The sequence below is a fragment of the Balaenoptera borealis genome, assembly GCF_965194805.1.
Source record: "Balaenoptera borealis genome assembly, chromosome: 3".
Lineage (NCBI taxonomy): Eukaryota > Metazoa > Chordata > Mammalia > Artiodactyla > Balaenopteridae > Balaenoptera > Balaenoptera borealis.
This window is the reverse complement of record NC_138866.1, coordinates 66,658,436-66,674,573: the sequence shown is the minus strand read 5'-3', so window position 1 is coordinate 66,674,573 and position 16,138 is coordinate 66,658,436. Positions and strand designations below refer to the sequence as shown.

At 38.5% G+C, this 16,138-nt stretch overlaps 1 protein-coding gene across 6 annotated transcripts in view; it reads left to right on the top strand.

The window, feature by feature from the left end:
- The window catches only part of AP4S1 (adaptor related protein complex 4 subunit sigma 1), a 74,216-nt gene that overhangs the window by 15,948 nt on the left and 42,130 nt on the right, over positions 1–16,138 (top strand). The window lies entirely within an intron of this gene.

Below are 16,138 nucleotides of genomic sequence, written 5' to 3'. Positions count from 1 at the left end.
TGGGGGCCCAAGTGGGCAGGGAAACCTGGCCACGCTCCCTTTTGATCCTCTGCCCTCCCAGTGGTTCCCCAATTTCCCCTTGGGACGTGGGATCCCTTCCCCTCCCCCAGCTGCCCCTCAGGGGTGCCAGTCCCATGCCGCCTCCACTTCTCCTCCCCCTCACTCCCCCCACAGCCCACATCCTACCCAGTTGCTGGGGGTTCCTCCCATCCTCTTAGGTGTCTGTGGTCCCCCACCAGTGCCTGGTAGATGCCCTAGTTGTGAGGAGACACAAATTCTGCATCCTCCTAGTACACCATCTTGATTCCACCCCCCTGTAGTATTATTTTCTTACATATTTTTTAGGAAAAATTCCACATGGTTACTAATTTTCCCCCCCAGGTAATGTGAACATTAAAGTAAAAGACTATATAATGTTGAAACATGTTAATTGCAGGTAAACTATGGAGTGATGGTTTTATAGAAACATTTTCCATAATTTGGGTATTGCATTTTAATTTATAGTCAACTTTTTTATAGACTTTATACTTCTATAGACTTTTTTTTTTGGCCACGTGGCATGTGGGATCTTAGTTCCCCAACCAGGGATCAAACCTGTGTCGCCTTCAGTGGAAGCACAGAGTCTTAACCACTGGACCACCAGGGAAGTCTATAGACTTTTGTATAAAGTGAGATACCTCTGAATCCCAGTTGGGTTTTGTTTGTTTGTTTCTTCTTTGTTTGGCATAAAACTATAGGAGCCATTAGCAAATCAAATTTTAATTCTCAATTCCTTTAGTTTGATTTGAATTTAAAAATCTGTAACATTGTATTTGACCCTGTAAGAGTGCTTACAGGCTTATCACTTGAGTCCTAGTGCAAAGCTATTAGGAGATCACTACTCTTCGGAAGAGGGAAAAATATATGAGAATAACTTATCTCCGGATGTCTTCCACAGTTTTCACTGGAAATCAGATGTCCAACAAGAATTGACAAAACCTAATTTAAGAAATACAGAGTTGAGACTTCCCTGGTGTTCAGTGGGTAAGCCTACGCGCTCCCAGTGCAGGGGACCTGGGTTCAATCCCTGGTTGGGGAGCTAGATCCCGCATGCATGCCACAACTAAGAGTTCACATGCCACAGCTAAGAAGCCCACATGCCACAACTAAAAGATCCTGTGTGCCACCGCAACTAAGACTCAGCACAGACAAAATAAATAAATAAATAAATAAATAAATAAATAAGATATTAAAGAAAAAAAGAAATACAGAGTTAAATTTATCAAAATCAAAACATTTTGTTTGAAGTATTTTCAATCTGAGAGGTAACTTGATACTCCATTTTATAGGAAAGGGAAGTAATACATAGTAATCCTACTTCTCTGCTGGAGTTCTTCCTTATTGACATGTTGTAACATCACAATAGCAAGTCCTGGGAGGAGCCCATCCATAAGACCCCTAGATCTCTTGGTCCCTGCTTCCTCTTCTCTAAAATTAAGATATTAGATATCTTTGTTAATCCAAAAATTCGATGAAGAGTTTTAGTCACTAAGCACAAATATTTAATTTGTATGGCTAATTAACCAAACAATTTGGAATAAGGTTTACCACCAGAAGTGTTTCTTCACTAATGGCCCATGCCCATGTTTTGTCACAGTAAACATTTAGTTCCCCTTTTTAATGTTATTTTAAATTTCAAAATAAGTTACCCTTGACATTAAAACCAAAAAGAATACAATTTTAGAAGAAAAATTTTTATTTTTATTTTGAAAGATACCTGTCATTATCTCCGTTGTGTGTAGTTAAGGGAAGGTTGAGTCCGGTTACTTACCCGAAAGCAGCTTTTCTATTCTAAGAAGAGTGGAAGGTAACATAACAACAATAAGAACAGACTCTATGAACTTGAGCCTTTAAGATTTTGTAGCTTTAAACTGCACAGCTCCCACCACCACAGCTCCCAAAGCACCTCTTTGACAAATGACTAATGGACAGTCTATTCTCAATCCCTCCATCCCCCACTCCACACACACATAAATGACTAATGAATAAAAATAAAACAAGTACTTTCGGACAGACAACGTAATGGTCTATTTATAGTATATAAACTCCTCATCCTCAGTGTTTGAAATATGACTTTTCTCCCCTGCTTCAATCATATTGCTGTAAAGACCTTAAAAATTCCTCAGTTCACCACCCCCCGCCACGTCCTATTTAAGATAGAAAGTCTGATACTTGAACATCTCCAAAAATACAACACCTATCCGTTTTGGTAAAACTTCCAGCTTGTCTCTGCTATTATTATGTATGCGTTTTAAAGGGGTGTGAAATGGTATCTTGTGGTTTTAATTTGCATTTTCCTAAGGATTAATGATGTTGGTGTACAAATAACCATTCTTATATGGATTTATATATATATATATATATTTTTTTTTTTTTTTCAAGATTTAATTTTTATTTTTTTGGCTGCATTGGGTCTTTGTTGCTGCATGCAGGCTTTCTCTAGTTGTGGCGAGTGGGGCCTACTCTTCTTTGCGGTGCACGGGCTTCTCATTGAAGAAATTCAGAAATAGCTAAATAACTTCGAGGCCTATGGAATGAATCAACATGCTGTGGCAAATAGAATCTAGCACTTGCTAGTTCCATGTTTCCTGAGTTAGGCCATACTGATTAGATGTTCTCAGCACATCCATTTTTTTTTTTTTTTTTTTAGAAATTTTATTTTATTTTATTTATTTATTTTTCTTTTAGGCTGTAAAGGGTCTTCGTTGCTGTGCTCAAGCTTTCTCTAGTTGCTGCGAGGGGTGGCTACTCTTTGTTGCAGTGCACAGACTTCTCTTTGCGGTGGCTTCTCTTGTTGTGGAGCACGGGCTCTAGGCGCGCAGGCTGCAGTAGTTGCGGCACAAGGGTTCAGTAATTGTGGCTCTCGGGCTCTAGAGCACAGGCTCAGTAGTTGTGGCACACAGGCTTAGTTGCTCTGCGGCATGTGGGATCTTCCTAGACCAGGGATCGAACCCGTGTCCCCTGAATTGGCAGACGGATTCTTAACCACTGCACCACCAGGGAAGTCCAGCACATCCATTTTGAAAAAGAGTACATATTTTAAAGAAGTATGGCATTTAGAAATGCCACAATAAATGAAATAATAGCTTCATTATTAAAGTAAACATTTATTTTTCAGTTGGCTAATTTTGTAAAATTATATAATGCAGCTCAACATTTTTTATAAATTTATTTTTATTTATTTTTGGCTGCGTTGGGTCTTTGTTGCTGCATGCGGGCTTTCTCTAGTTGTGGTGAGTAGGGGCTACTCTTAATTGTAGTGTGTGGGCTTCTCATTGCAGTGGCTTCTCTTGTTGAGGAACATGGGCTCTAGAGCGCAGGCTCAGTAGTTGTGGCACACGGGCTTAGTTGCTCCACAGCACATAGGATCTTCCTGGACCAGGGCTCGGACCCATGTCCCCTGCATTGGCAGGCGGACTCTTAACCACTGCCCCACCAGGGTAGCCCAGCTCAACATTTTTTAAACAAACTTTTTTGTATGTAACACAAAAAGTAAGACATCTCTTAAAACTTGGGAAAGAAAGCAAAGTAAGGATAGAGAATAAAAATTGCCCCTAATCCTACCATCCAGATTTAAGCAAAATACATTTTGGTATAATTCCTTCCTTTTATGCTTATTATAGTAGGTCTGAACTTTGTATAATATACATGTACATGTACTATTTTAGTAACTTTACAAAGTTGTGCAAATATTACCATGCAAATAAATCCAGTGTTTGCAGATTTTCATCATCCTAAAAAGAAACCCATCCCCATTTTCCCCCAAACCTTTCTCTCCTGGCCCTAGGTAACTACTAATATGCTTTCTATCTCTATAGATTAGCCTTTTCTGGGCATTTCATATTAATAGAATTGTGCAATAGTATTTTACATCTGGCTTCTTTCACTTAACATAATGTTTTAAAGGTTCATCCATTTTGTAGCATGTGGCAGTATTTTCTTCTCATTTGCTGTTGAATAATTTTCCTTTGTCGTTAGATACACCCCATTTATTTTAATCCATTCATTAGCTGGTGGACATTTGGTTTGTTTCTACTTTTTGTCTATTAAGAGTAATGCTTTTATGAACATTCATGTACAAATTATTTTTGTGGACATATGTTTTCATTTCTCTTGGGTATATATTTAGAAGTAGAATCTCTGGATAATATGGTAAGTTCATCTTTAACATTTTTTTTTTTTTTTAATGATAATGTTGACGCTGTTAGAAATGTTTTTGTTTCTAGTATTCTTTTTTTTTTTTTAATTCTACACTTTATTTATTTTGTATTTTTGGCTATGTTGGGTCTTCGTTTCTGTGTGCGGGCTTTCTCTAGCTGCGGCGAGTGGGGGCCACTCCTCATCACGGTGCGCGGGCCTCTCACCATCGTGGCCTCTCCTGTTGCGGAGCACAGGCTCCAGACGCGCAGGCTCAGTAGTTGTGGCTCACGGGCCTAGTTGCTCCGCGGCATGTGGGTTCCTCCCAGACCAGGGGTCGAACCCGTGTCCCCTGCATTGGCAGGCAGACTCTCAACCACTGCACCACCAGGGAAGCCCCATCTTTAACTTTTTAAGAAACTGCCAAATTGTTTTCCAAAGTGGCTGTATCATTTATGTATGATACAAAATTAATATACAGAAATCCGTTGCATTTCTATAAACTAACAATGAACTATCAGAAGGAGACATTAAGGAAACGATCCCATTTATCATCACATCAAAATTCCCTGGCAGTCCAGTGGTTAGGACTCCGTGTTTTCACTGAGGGTGCGGGTTCGATCCCTGATCGGGGAACTAAGATCCTACAAGCCATGTGGCATGGCCAAAAAAAAAAAAAGAAGACCCAGTTCTTATCACATCAAAAAGAATAAAATACCTAGGAATAAACCTACCTAAGAGGTAAAAGATCTGTACTTGGAAAACTATCAGACACTGATGAATGAAATTGAAGATGACACAAACAGAAAGATATATTGTATTCTTAGATTGGAAGAATCAATATTGTTAAAATAGCCATGCTACCCAAGGCAATCTACAGATTCAGTGCAATCCCTATAAAAATACCAATGGGCTCGCTGCAACTAGAGAAAGCCCGTGCACAGCAACGAAGACCCAACGCAACCAAAAAAAAAGAAAGAAATTAAAATAATAATAATTTTTTTTAAATACCAATGGTATTTTTCACAGAACTAGAACAAATAATTTTAAAATTTGTATGGAAATACCAAAGACCCTGAATTGCCAAAACAATCTTGTGAAAGAAGAACAGAGCTGGAGGAATTACACTTCCTGACTTCAGACTATATTATAAAACTACAGTAATCAGAACAGTATGGTACTGGCACAAAAACAGACATAGAGATCAATGGACCAAAATATAGATCCCAGAAATAAACCCATGCATTTATGGTCAATTAATCTATGACAAACCAGGCAAGAATGTACAATGGAGAAAAGACAGTCTCCTCAATAAGTGGTGCTGGGAAAACTGGACAACTACATGTAAAAGAATGAATTAGAACAGGGGTCCCCAACCCCCAGGCCATGGACTGGTACCAGTCCACAGCCTCTTAGGAACCAGGCCGCACAGCAGGAGGTGAGCGGTGGGCGAGCGAGCAAAGCTTCATCTGCCACTCCCCATCTCTCGCATGACTGCCTGAACCACCATGTCTCTGCCCCCTGCCCCATCCGTGGAAAAATCGACTTCCACGAAACCAGTCCCTGGTGCCAAAAAGGTTGGGGACCGCTGAATTAGAACATTCTCTAACACCATATACAAAAATAAACCCAAAATGGATTAAAGACCTAAATCTGAGACCAGAAACCATAAAACTCCTGGAGGAAAACATAAGCAGAATGCTCTTTGACATAAATTGTGGCAATATTGTTTGGAATCTGTTTTCTAAAACAAAGAAAATAGAAGCAAAAATTAACAAATGAGACCTAATTAGACTTAAAAATTTTGCACAGCAAAGGAAACGAAAAGACAACCCACAGAATGGGAGAAAATATTTGCAAATGATATGACTGATAAGGGGTTAATATCCAAAATATATAAACAGCTCATACAACTCAATAAAAAAAAATACACAACCTGATTAAAAAATGCACTGAAGACCTGAAAAGACATTTTTCCATGGAAGACATACAGATGGCCAACAGGAACAAGAAAAAGATGCTCAACATTGCTAATTGTCAAAGACATGCAACTCAAAACCACAATGAGATATCACTTCACACTTGTCAGAATGGCTATCATCAAAAAACACGAATAACAAATGTTGGCAAGGATGTGGAGAAAAGGGAACTGTCATACACTGTTGGTGAGAATGTAAACTGGTGCAGTCCCTGTGGAAAACAGTATGGAGGGTTCTCAAAAAACTAAAAATAAAACTACCATATGACCCAGCAATTCCACTCCTAGGTGTATATCCGAAAGAAATAAAAACACTAATTAGAAAAGCTACATGCACCCCAATGTTCATAGCAGCATTATTTACGATTGCCAAGATATGGAAGCAGCCTAAGTGTCTATCAACAGATGAATGGATAAAGAAGATGTGGTATATGTATATGCAATGGAATATTACTGAACCATTAAAAAAAATGAAACTCTGCCATTTGTGACAATGTGGATGGACCTAGAGGTTATTACGCTAAGTGAAATAAGTCAGGCAGAGAAAGACAAATACTCTGTTATCACTTATATGTGGAATCTAAAAAATACAACAAACTAGTGAGTATAACATAAAAGAAACAGACTCACAGATATGGTTACCAGTGGGGAGAGGGAAGTGGGGAGGGGCAATATAAGGGTAGGGGATTCAGAAGTACATACTAGTATGTATAAAATAAGCTACAAGGATATATTGTACAACACAGGAAATATAGCCAATGTTTTATGACTATAAATGGAGTATAACCTTTAAAAGTTCTGAATCACTATACTGTACACCTGTAACATATAATATTGTACATCAACTATACTTCAATTAAAAAAAAAAAGTGACTGTAACATTTACATTTCCACCAGTACCATATGAGGGTTCCAGTGTCTTCACATCCTGGCCAGCACGTGTTATTTTCTGCACTTTTTGTTATAGCCATTCAAGTGGGTGTGAAGTGGTATCTTGTTATAGTTTTAATTTGCATTTTCCTAAGGTTTAATGATGTTGAACATCTTTTCATGTGCTTATTATCCATTCATATATCCTGTTTGTTCAAATGTATTTTCAGATCCATTGTTCTTTTTTTTATTGAAATATAGTTGATTTACAGTGTTTCAGGTGTTCAGCGATGTTTCTGGTGTGTGTTTGTGTGTGTGTATTCTTTTTTTTTTTTTAATTTATTTATTTTTGGCTCCATTGGGCCTTAGCTGTGGCATGCGGGATCTTTCTTTGCAGTGTGCGGACTTCTGTCTAGTTGTGGCTTGTGGGCTCAGGAGTTGCAGCTCGCGGGCTTAGTTGCCCTGAGGCATCTGGGATCTTAGTTCCCCGACCAGGGATCGAACAGGTGTCCCCTGCATTGCAAGATGGATTCTTAACCACTGGACCACCAGGGAAGTCCATATATATATTCTTTTTCAGATTCTTTTCCATTATAGGTTATTACAAGATATTGAATATAATTCCCTGTGCTATACAGTAGGTTCTCTTTGTTTATTTTTTAATTGTGATGCATGTCTTCCTATTAAAAGTCTTTTATATATTCTAGATACAAGTCCTTTATCAGATATATGATTTGCAAATAATTTCTCCCAGTCTGTGACTTTTCATTTTCTTAATGGTATCTTTTAAAGTATAAGTTTTTCAATCTGATAAAATCCAGTTCGTCAAAAATTTTTGTTTCTGTTATGGATTGTGCATTTGCTCTTAAATCTGTTTCTTCTAAAAGTTTTATAGTTTTACCTCTTACAGTTAGGTCTATGATCTATTTTGAGTTAATTTTTGTGTATGGTGTGACATAAGGGTCTAAATGCATTGTTGTAATTTCTTGATATTTCAAAATATTCTCGTCAGCTACTGGTAAATCGTTGGCAAAAGAATGATTCTCTGCTTCTTGGAAACATCACTGTATTCCAATATATGTACAACTTTGAGAGAGACTACCTGGGGCCATGAGGGATGGGGCTGCCACCCAAGCCAGTCAGATCAACTGGATGAACCTGAGGATCTGTGGGGTGACATGTCAAGCCAAATTGCCCTCTTATCCAGCACAGTATGGATTAAGATCCATGACCAAATGAAAGAAATTACCTGTAATACCTGTGTTTCTGTTTACTCTCTTCCTTTACTGTCTTGTACCTAGTGAGCACTCAGTTGGTGTTATTTGATATGATTTCGTAAGCAGAAAGGCAGACTTCATGACCTTGTATGTGTGTACTTTAATGAGTCTTTAATACTTTGATGCACTGAGTATGGTCCCTGCCCCAGACATACTGAATCAGATTCTGTATTTTAATATGCTCCCCAAATGATTTAGGTGCTCATTAAGTTTGATGAGCACTGGTCTAGAGTAGAGCAAATGACAGCCTGCAGATGAATCCAGTTGCTGACTATTTTTATAAATAAAGTTTTATTGGAAGACAGTTATACCCATTTCTTTACATATTATTTACATCATGTGTGACTACTTTCATCCTGCAGTGGGATTGAGTAGTTGTGAAAGGGACCACATGGCCCTCAGAGCCTAAAATATTACCTGGCCCTTTTCAGAAAAAGTTTGCCAACCCGTGGGGCTAGGGAAAAAGAGGGAAGGTTCCCAAATGATGATATGTGGTAGAAAGATGCATGGGAGATCAAGATGTTATCTAGGTCAGAATAGAGCCTGACAGACTGGCAGACTAAGCCATTTATAGAACATACACATTTATGCACATACACACACCTTATCTATTAAAATTAGCATGTCTCAGGACTTCCCTGGCGGTCCAGTGGTTAAGACTCCGAGCTCCCAATGCTGAGGGGCACGGGTTCGATCCCTGGTTAGGGAACTTAGATCCCGCATGCTGCACGGTGCAGCGTAAGTAAATAAATAAATAAGTAGATAAATAAATAAAATTAGCATGTCTCTTAGCTAAAAGAAAATAAGAAAGACAAGTATAATCAGTGAGAATGTTAATAAAAATGAACCTCATACCTAAACATCTATATTATGCTGATAAAAATTAAGATATTTAAGCAATAGAACCAAATATAACTAAATATACATACCAGCAAACAAGCCCTCTTCATTTTGATACAAATACTTGTAGGTCCCTTTTTTAAATTTTAATAAACTTTTTATTTGGAATTATTTTATGTTATTTTATTGATTTATTTTTGGCCGCACCATGAGGCTTGCAGGATCTCGGTTCCCCAACCAGGGATTGAACCCAGGCCGTGGCATTGAAAGCCTGGAATCCTAACCACTAGGTCACCAGGGACCTCCCCACATTTGGAATAATTTTAGATTAATAAAAAAGTTGCAAAGATAGTATAGAGAATTTCTGTATACCCTCACCTATCTCCCCTAATATTATCTTCTCGGATTACCATGGTACATTTGTCAAATCTAAAAAAACAATTTGGGTAGCATTATTATTAACCGAACTTAGACTATTCACCAGTTTTTCTGTTCTTTGAGCCCCTGCAGGATACCACATTGCATGTAGTCATTATTATCTCCTTAAATCTTCTCTGACCTGTGACAGGTTCTCATACTTTCCTGGTTTTTCACGTTTCAGGGAGTACAGCTCAGATATTTTTTAGAATGTCCTTTAATGTGGGTTTGTCTAATGTATTTTCTCATGATTAGAGTGGAATTATGGGTTTGGGGAAGAATACCACAGAGGTGAAGTACTCTTCTCATCATGTCATATGGTGGCAGGGGTGGAACATGACATCGTTGATGATTTAGCCTTCATCACTTGGTTAAGGTGGTGTGTGCCAGGTTTTCTACTATAAAGTTACTATTTTCCATTCCCATCTTCTTTTCTTTGGAAGTGAGCCACTAGGTTCAGCTAACTCTCAGATGGATGGGGGGAATTAAGCTCTACCTCCTGGAGGAGAGAATATCAACATATATGTTTGATACTCTTCTGTCCCATTTATTTATTCAATCATGTATTTAAATCAGTATGTACTCATGTGTACTTACTTTAAAAGGAAAAGGTCTAGAAGGATATGTACTAAACATACTGAAAAACATTGGCTCAGTCTTTGGTGAGATGAACAGGATTTGCGGTAGGAGTTGGGATACCAGGGTATTTTATATGTGTGCTTTGCTTCAATACTTTTGTGATTTTTATTTAAGGAAAATTTATTGCTAAACAAAAAAAGCTTTCATTCATTCAACATTTTTTTTTTTTTTTTAATGTGTTTTGGCTGCGCTGCACGGCATACAGGATCTTAATTCCCTGCCCAGGGATCGAACCTGTGCCCCCTGCAGTGGAAGTTTAGAGTCTTAACCACTGGACCATCAGCGAAGTCCCTCAACAAACATTTATTGGATGCTTACTGTATACTAGGCACAATGCAAATATCTGAAGTAAGATATAGACCCTACCCGCAAGTTCATTGTCTGGTATAGTGTTTTTCAAATTTTGGGTCATAGTCCTTCAGCAGATTCTGAAATTAAAAATCATTGGGTCATATTGGATTATAACTCAAAGTATAAAATAAAATATCCATGGGTCAATACTGATATAAATAAATGGTTGAATAAATAAATAAATAGGTAGAATAGATCTCCTGTGCAGTAGACTTTCAAATAATTTTATGTAGATACTCCCACCTCAAGGAGATCGAACATAAATCCCTACCCCTTAAACGTGGGCTGCACGTAATGAATTCCTTCCAACGAGTACAATATGGAAAGGGCAGGGGATGGGGTTAGGGAATAACTTTACAGTAAAGAAACCTGACAAAAACTACCTCAGCCAGGTGACCAAGGTAACATCCACAGTGATAGGTCATGTTGGTAGTATGTGCCCTTGATAGGATGTGATGAAAATGGCACTTGACCTCTGTTGTCTTCCTCCCCAAAACCCATAAACCCAGTCTAATCATGAGAAAAACATCAGACAAATCTCAATAGAGGGACATGTTATAAAATACCTGATCAGTGTTCTTTAAAACTGTCAAGGTCATCAAAAACAAGGAAAGCATAAGAAACTGTCCAAGCCAAGTGCATTCCAAGGAGATGTGAAGATTAAATATAATATTGGATCCTATAACTGAAAAAGGACATTCAGTAAAATGTAAGGAAATCTGAATAAAGTATAGACTTCAGGTAGTAATAATGTATCAATTCATTAATTGTAACATATGTACCATACTAAGATGTTGATAACAGGGGAGACTGGGTGTGGAGTATATGAGAACACTCTATACTGTCCTTGCAATTTTTTCTGTAAATCTAAAACTATTCTGAAAAATAAAATCTATGGAATTAAAAAAAAAAATCAGTGGGCCACAACTAGCATTTTTCCTCAATATTTGTAGTGACGATTTTCAAATATACTACAAAGTTGAAAAGAATTTCACAGTGAATTCCCATATACTCACCACGTAAATTCTACCATTAATCTTTTACTATATAGTCATCCATCCCTCAGTATCCATGGGGGATTGGTTCCAGGGTTTCCACACATGCCCAAATCGGTGAATGTTCAAGATCCTTATGTAAAATGGCTTAGTGTTTGCATATAACCTACGCATATCCTTCCATATACTTTAAAATAATCTAGAAATAACTCTAAATTACTTATAATATCTAATACAATGTAAATGCTATGTAAATAGTCGCCAGTGCACAGCCTATTCAAGTTTTGCTTTTAGGAACATATTGGAATTTTTTTTTTCCCAAATATTTTCAATCCATGGTTGGTTGAATCTGTGGATACGGAACCCGCAGATCTAGAGGGCCGACTGTACTTACTTTATCATATATCTAACCATCTATCCATCTGTCTACCCATCCATTAATTTATCTTAGTTTTTTTGGTGCATTTCAAGGTAAATTATAGGGAGTTCCCTGGTGACCTAGTGGTTAGGATTCCGGGCTTTCTCTGCCATGGCCCGGGTTTGATCCCTGGTTGGGGAACTGAGATCCTGCAAGCCATGCAGCACAGCCCGTCCCCCCAAAAAACAAAGTAAATTGTAGACATCAGTACATTTCCCCCCAATACTTCAGCATGTATATCATTAACCAGAGTATTAGTTTCTTTTTATGTAAAATTTACATTTGGTGAGTTTTGAAAAATCCATACATCTGTGTAATCCAAACCCCTCACAACTGCATTTTTTACAAAATGAAAGGTCATAGAAGATACTGGAGTACAATACACAAAGTATGGGTGAGTATTGTTTTATGAACTTCCATTCAGATATGTATGTACCTGTATACTGGGTCACAATGTAAAATATATCACAGCGTAAAATATTTCACAGTAAAACAGTAAAAATCACTGGTCTGGTAGGGGAGCTCAGAATGTAATCAAACAGTGATTATTTAGGGCGACAGGTTTTGTAAGATACAGTGATGGGTTCAAAGAAAAGATAGCCAACTTTTTGTGGTTAGAAAGAGGGATTGGGATAGGCAGTAAAGGCTTGTCTGAGGAAAAGGTAATGTACTATCGTAATGACATTGGCCAACACTTACATAGCACTCACTTCATGCCAACTGCCAAACACTGTTCTAAGAATGTTACTATACTAACTACTCCTCACAACCTAGAAGGTCAGTACTAATATTATTCCCATTGTACCTCAGACTGAGTACAGAAAGATTAAGTAATTTGCCCAGGATCACAAGGCTAATAAGTAGTAGAGCCAAACAGTCGAGCTCTACCTAGTTCATGCTTTTGACTATTATACCTTACAAGTACTATACATTTTTTGGTGGAAATTGGCTTTGTAACTTGGGGGATTTTATTTCAGTCATTTTCATGGGTCAAAAACAAAGTTTTTGTCTGATATTCCCTGAGTGTGTGTGTGTGTGTGTGTGTGTGTGTGTGTGTGTGTGTGTGTGTGTGAGTTTTACAATATTATGGTTCTGGGGTACATAGAAAGCGTTTAGAGCTAGAAAGGATGTTAGCCATCATGAAATAACATTTTCATTTCCAAAAACTTCCTACTCTACTGTTTTCGTGCAGTGAATCGTTTGGTATTTTCCATTAATTGTGCAGCAGCATTAGAAAAGATAATGTTGGGTTGATCATTCCCAAAGATACCTGAAGTTGATGCTTATTAAGCTTAAATGGACATTAATGACACTAATACACTGAGTGAGGCAGAGGCGATGTGATAAATTAAAGACAGCATTATGAGTCAAGAGACCAGAATTCATGACTTCACTCTGCATCTCAGATTACCAGTTTTCCCATCTACAAAATGAAGGGAGTGCACATCAGAGATGACAGATACAAGGTGCATATGTTGCCACACCCTGCTTCCTAACCCACAGCTGACATTACTAATTATTCATGACATCGTCTTGCTCTGAACCTGAAAACAGCTTTGGAATCCTTCCCAACACAGTGCTCAATGCGGTTAGTACAGTTAATCAAAGTTGGCACCCAAGTTGAAATCTATTTGTCATCTTTGGGTATGACAACCTATAAAGATTCTTCCAGTTCTAACTCCCAGAAATACACCATCAGAAGTATGAAAACTGTGCCCAGTTCAATACTTACTTCAATCTTTCCAGTCTGTCTTTTCTCTAAGCATTAAGTTTACATCATGTAGGGCGCTGGGACGCTGATCTGTTTATATTCTACTGTGAAATCTACCAACCTCCCTAGTCTTGGCCTTTAGGCATCCTAGCACCCTTTGTGTAGTGTCTTCCCCAGTAAAGTTTCTTTTTTATTCTTCCTTGATTTTTCACACACATTCACACAAGTTCTTGGGTGTGGAATCTCCTACCTTCTTGGCAATCAAGACATCTTTCCCAGCCCGTGTGTTGTTGAATGCAAAGAGTATATTAACAGAGGAAGTTCATATCTGCTCCCTGACCACTCCCAGCACTTGTCTAAGCATATTCCTTCTTTTTTTTTTTTTTTTTAAATTTATTTATTTATTTATTTATGGCTGTGTTGGGTCTTAGTTTCTGTGCAAGGGCTTTCTCCAGTTGCGGCAAGCGGGGGCCACTCTTCATCGCGGTGCACGGGCCTGTCACCATCGCGGCCTCTCTTGTTGCAGAGCACAGGCTCCAGACGCACAGGCTCAGTAATTGTGGCTCGCGGGCCCATTTGCTCCGCGGCATGTGGGATCTTCCCAGACCAGGGCTCGAACCCGTATCCCCTGCATTGGCAGGCAGACTCTCAACCACCGCGCCACCAGGGAAGCCCTAAGCATATTCCTTCTTATTGCCCTGCCTCAGTTTCATAATTATTTGATCTCCCTCCTCCCTGATAATTAGTAACCAGGATAGGTGCTTATGTCATTCATCTTCAGTTCTCCAACATGTACCTGGTTTTCTCATGATTAGAGTGGGATTATGGGTTTGGGGAAGAATACCACAGAGGTGAAGTACTCTTCTCATCATGTCATATGGTGGTGGGGGTGGAACATGACATCGTTGATGATTTAGCCTTCATCACTTGGTTAAGGTGGTGTGTGCTAGGTTTTCTACTATAAAGTTACTATTCATTCATCTTCAGTTCTCCAACATGTACCTGTCTCTGAGTCTCCACATTGTATATTTTGGTGTTGTATATTTTATAATAGAAATACTTCACAGTTTTGCTTGTCCGCTTTATTACCACTGTGTATCCTACAGTTGTAAATCGTGTAATTGTTTATGAGCATGCAAAAAAAAATACTGTATTCAAGTCTTTAGATGCCTTCAGCTACTATTTTCAAGACTTGTGTCCTAATGAGTATCAGTTCAGCACGTCCTTGTTTGTCATCCTTGCTCTTGAAGTCAGTGGGAAGGAATGCTGTGCTTGTAAGGTGGAAACCAATTTGATCCCTTGGTGTAGCATCTCAGTGGGATCATTCTACATCTCATTTTACCACTTAATGCAACCAGGGCATTTAAAGGCAAGGGTTTGGCCATGAGTACCTTTGAGACAATATTTTTTTCTTTTACCTGGCAGTTGGAATCCAAGGTATAGGATTGTCATTTCTAACTTTCATAAAGATGGTTTTAAAATAACTTTGCTGAAAGGGAATAAAAGAAAGGATGGTAATCTTAATTTATTAGTCATCTGCCATCATTTTTACTGGCAGTAATTTGTAAGGAGGATAAAAGCAGGACTTAACACCAAGTGATTAAATAACATGGAGTATGTTGCAATGCCACCTACAGTAGTGAGTTTATCTTCCTGGAAAAGGGAGTGAATGACCACAGGCCTCCCCCTGTGGCACAGCTGTCAAATCCCCGGCTGAGCTGGTCTAGATGACATCCTGTTCTGCACACCGAATGAACACAGCAGCCCCAGGCTTTGCCAGACTGGATCTGCCTCTAACCAGCTCTTAATGTTTGGAATTGTTATGAGATAACCGCCTGTCTGATAGGGTTTAGGAAATAAAGAGATGAGCTAGGAAGGCAAAAAATAATATAAAAATATTATCTCATCATCTGTTGCAACTATTCTGTAAAATTATTCCAAGTTTTAAAATTTCGCTTAAGAACTGTTGTTAACCTTGGTCTTTTGCACTGATTTTCAAAGATACTACAAAATGTGAATATGATATTGTAAGATTGGCCAATGAGACAGCTCTGATGCTCATGATGAAAGAACTGGCCATTGGTCAATATTGTGCGCTTTTGCATTGATTATTTCAAAAACTATATTAAGTGTAAGAATAACAAACATGGGATTCAATACAGCTGAGTTTCAAATAAACCCACAAGCATGAATGAGGAGGAGTAGGGGTGTCATGGATCTGTGCATGCGCTTGGCCTCTGAGCTGCATCTCACCCCTGACACACAGTAATCCAGGTACGCTGGGTGCCTTAACATCCGTACAATTCAGTTTTCTTGTCCTTAAAATGGGGATAACAGAAGTCCCTGCCGCAGAAAATTGTGAGAACTAAATAATGTATGTAAATTGCTCAGTACAGAACCTTATAGGACTTGTTACAGGGCCTTGTTCGAGGACTTTGACAAATAGTTGAAGTTACTACTGCTTTC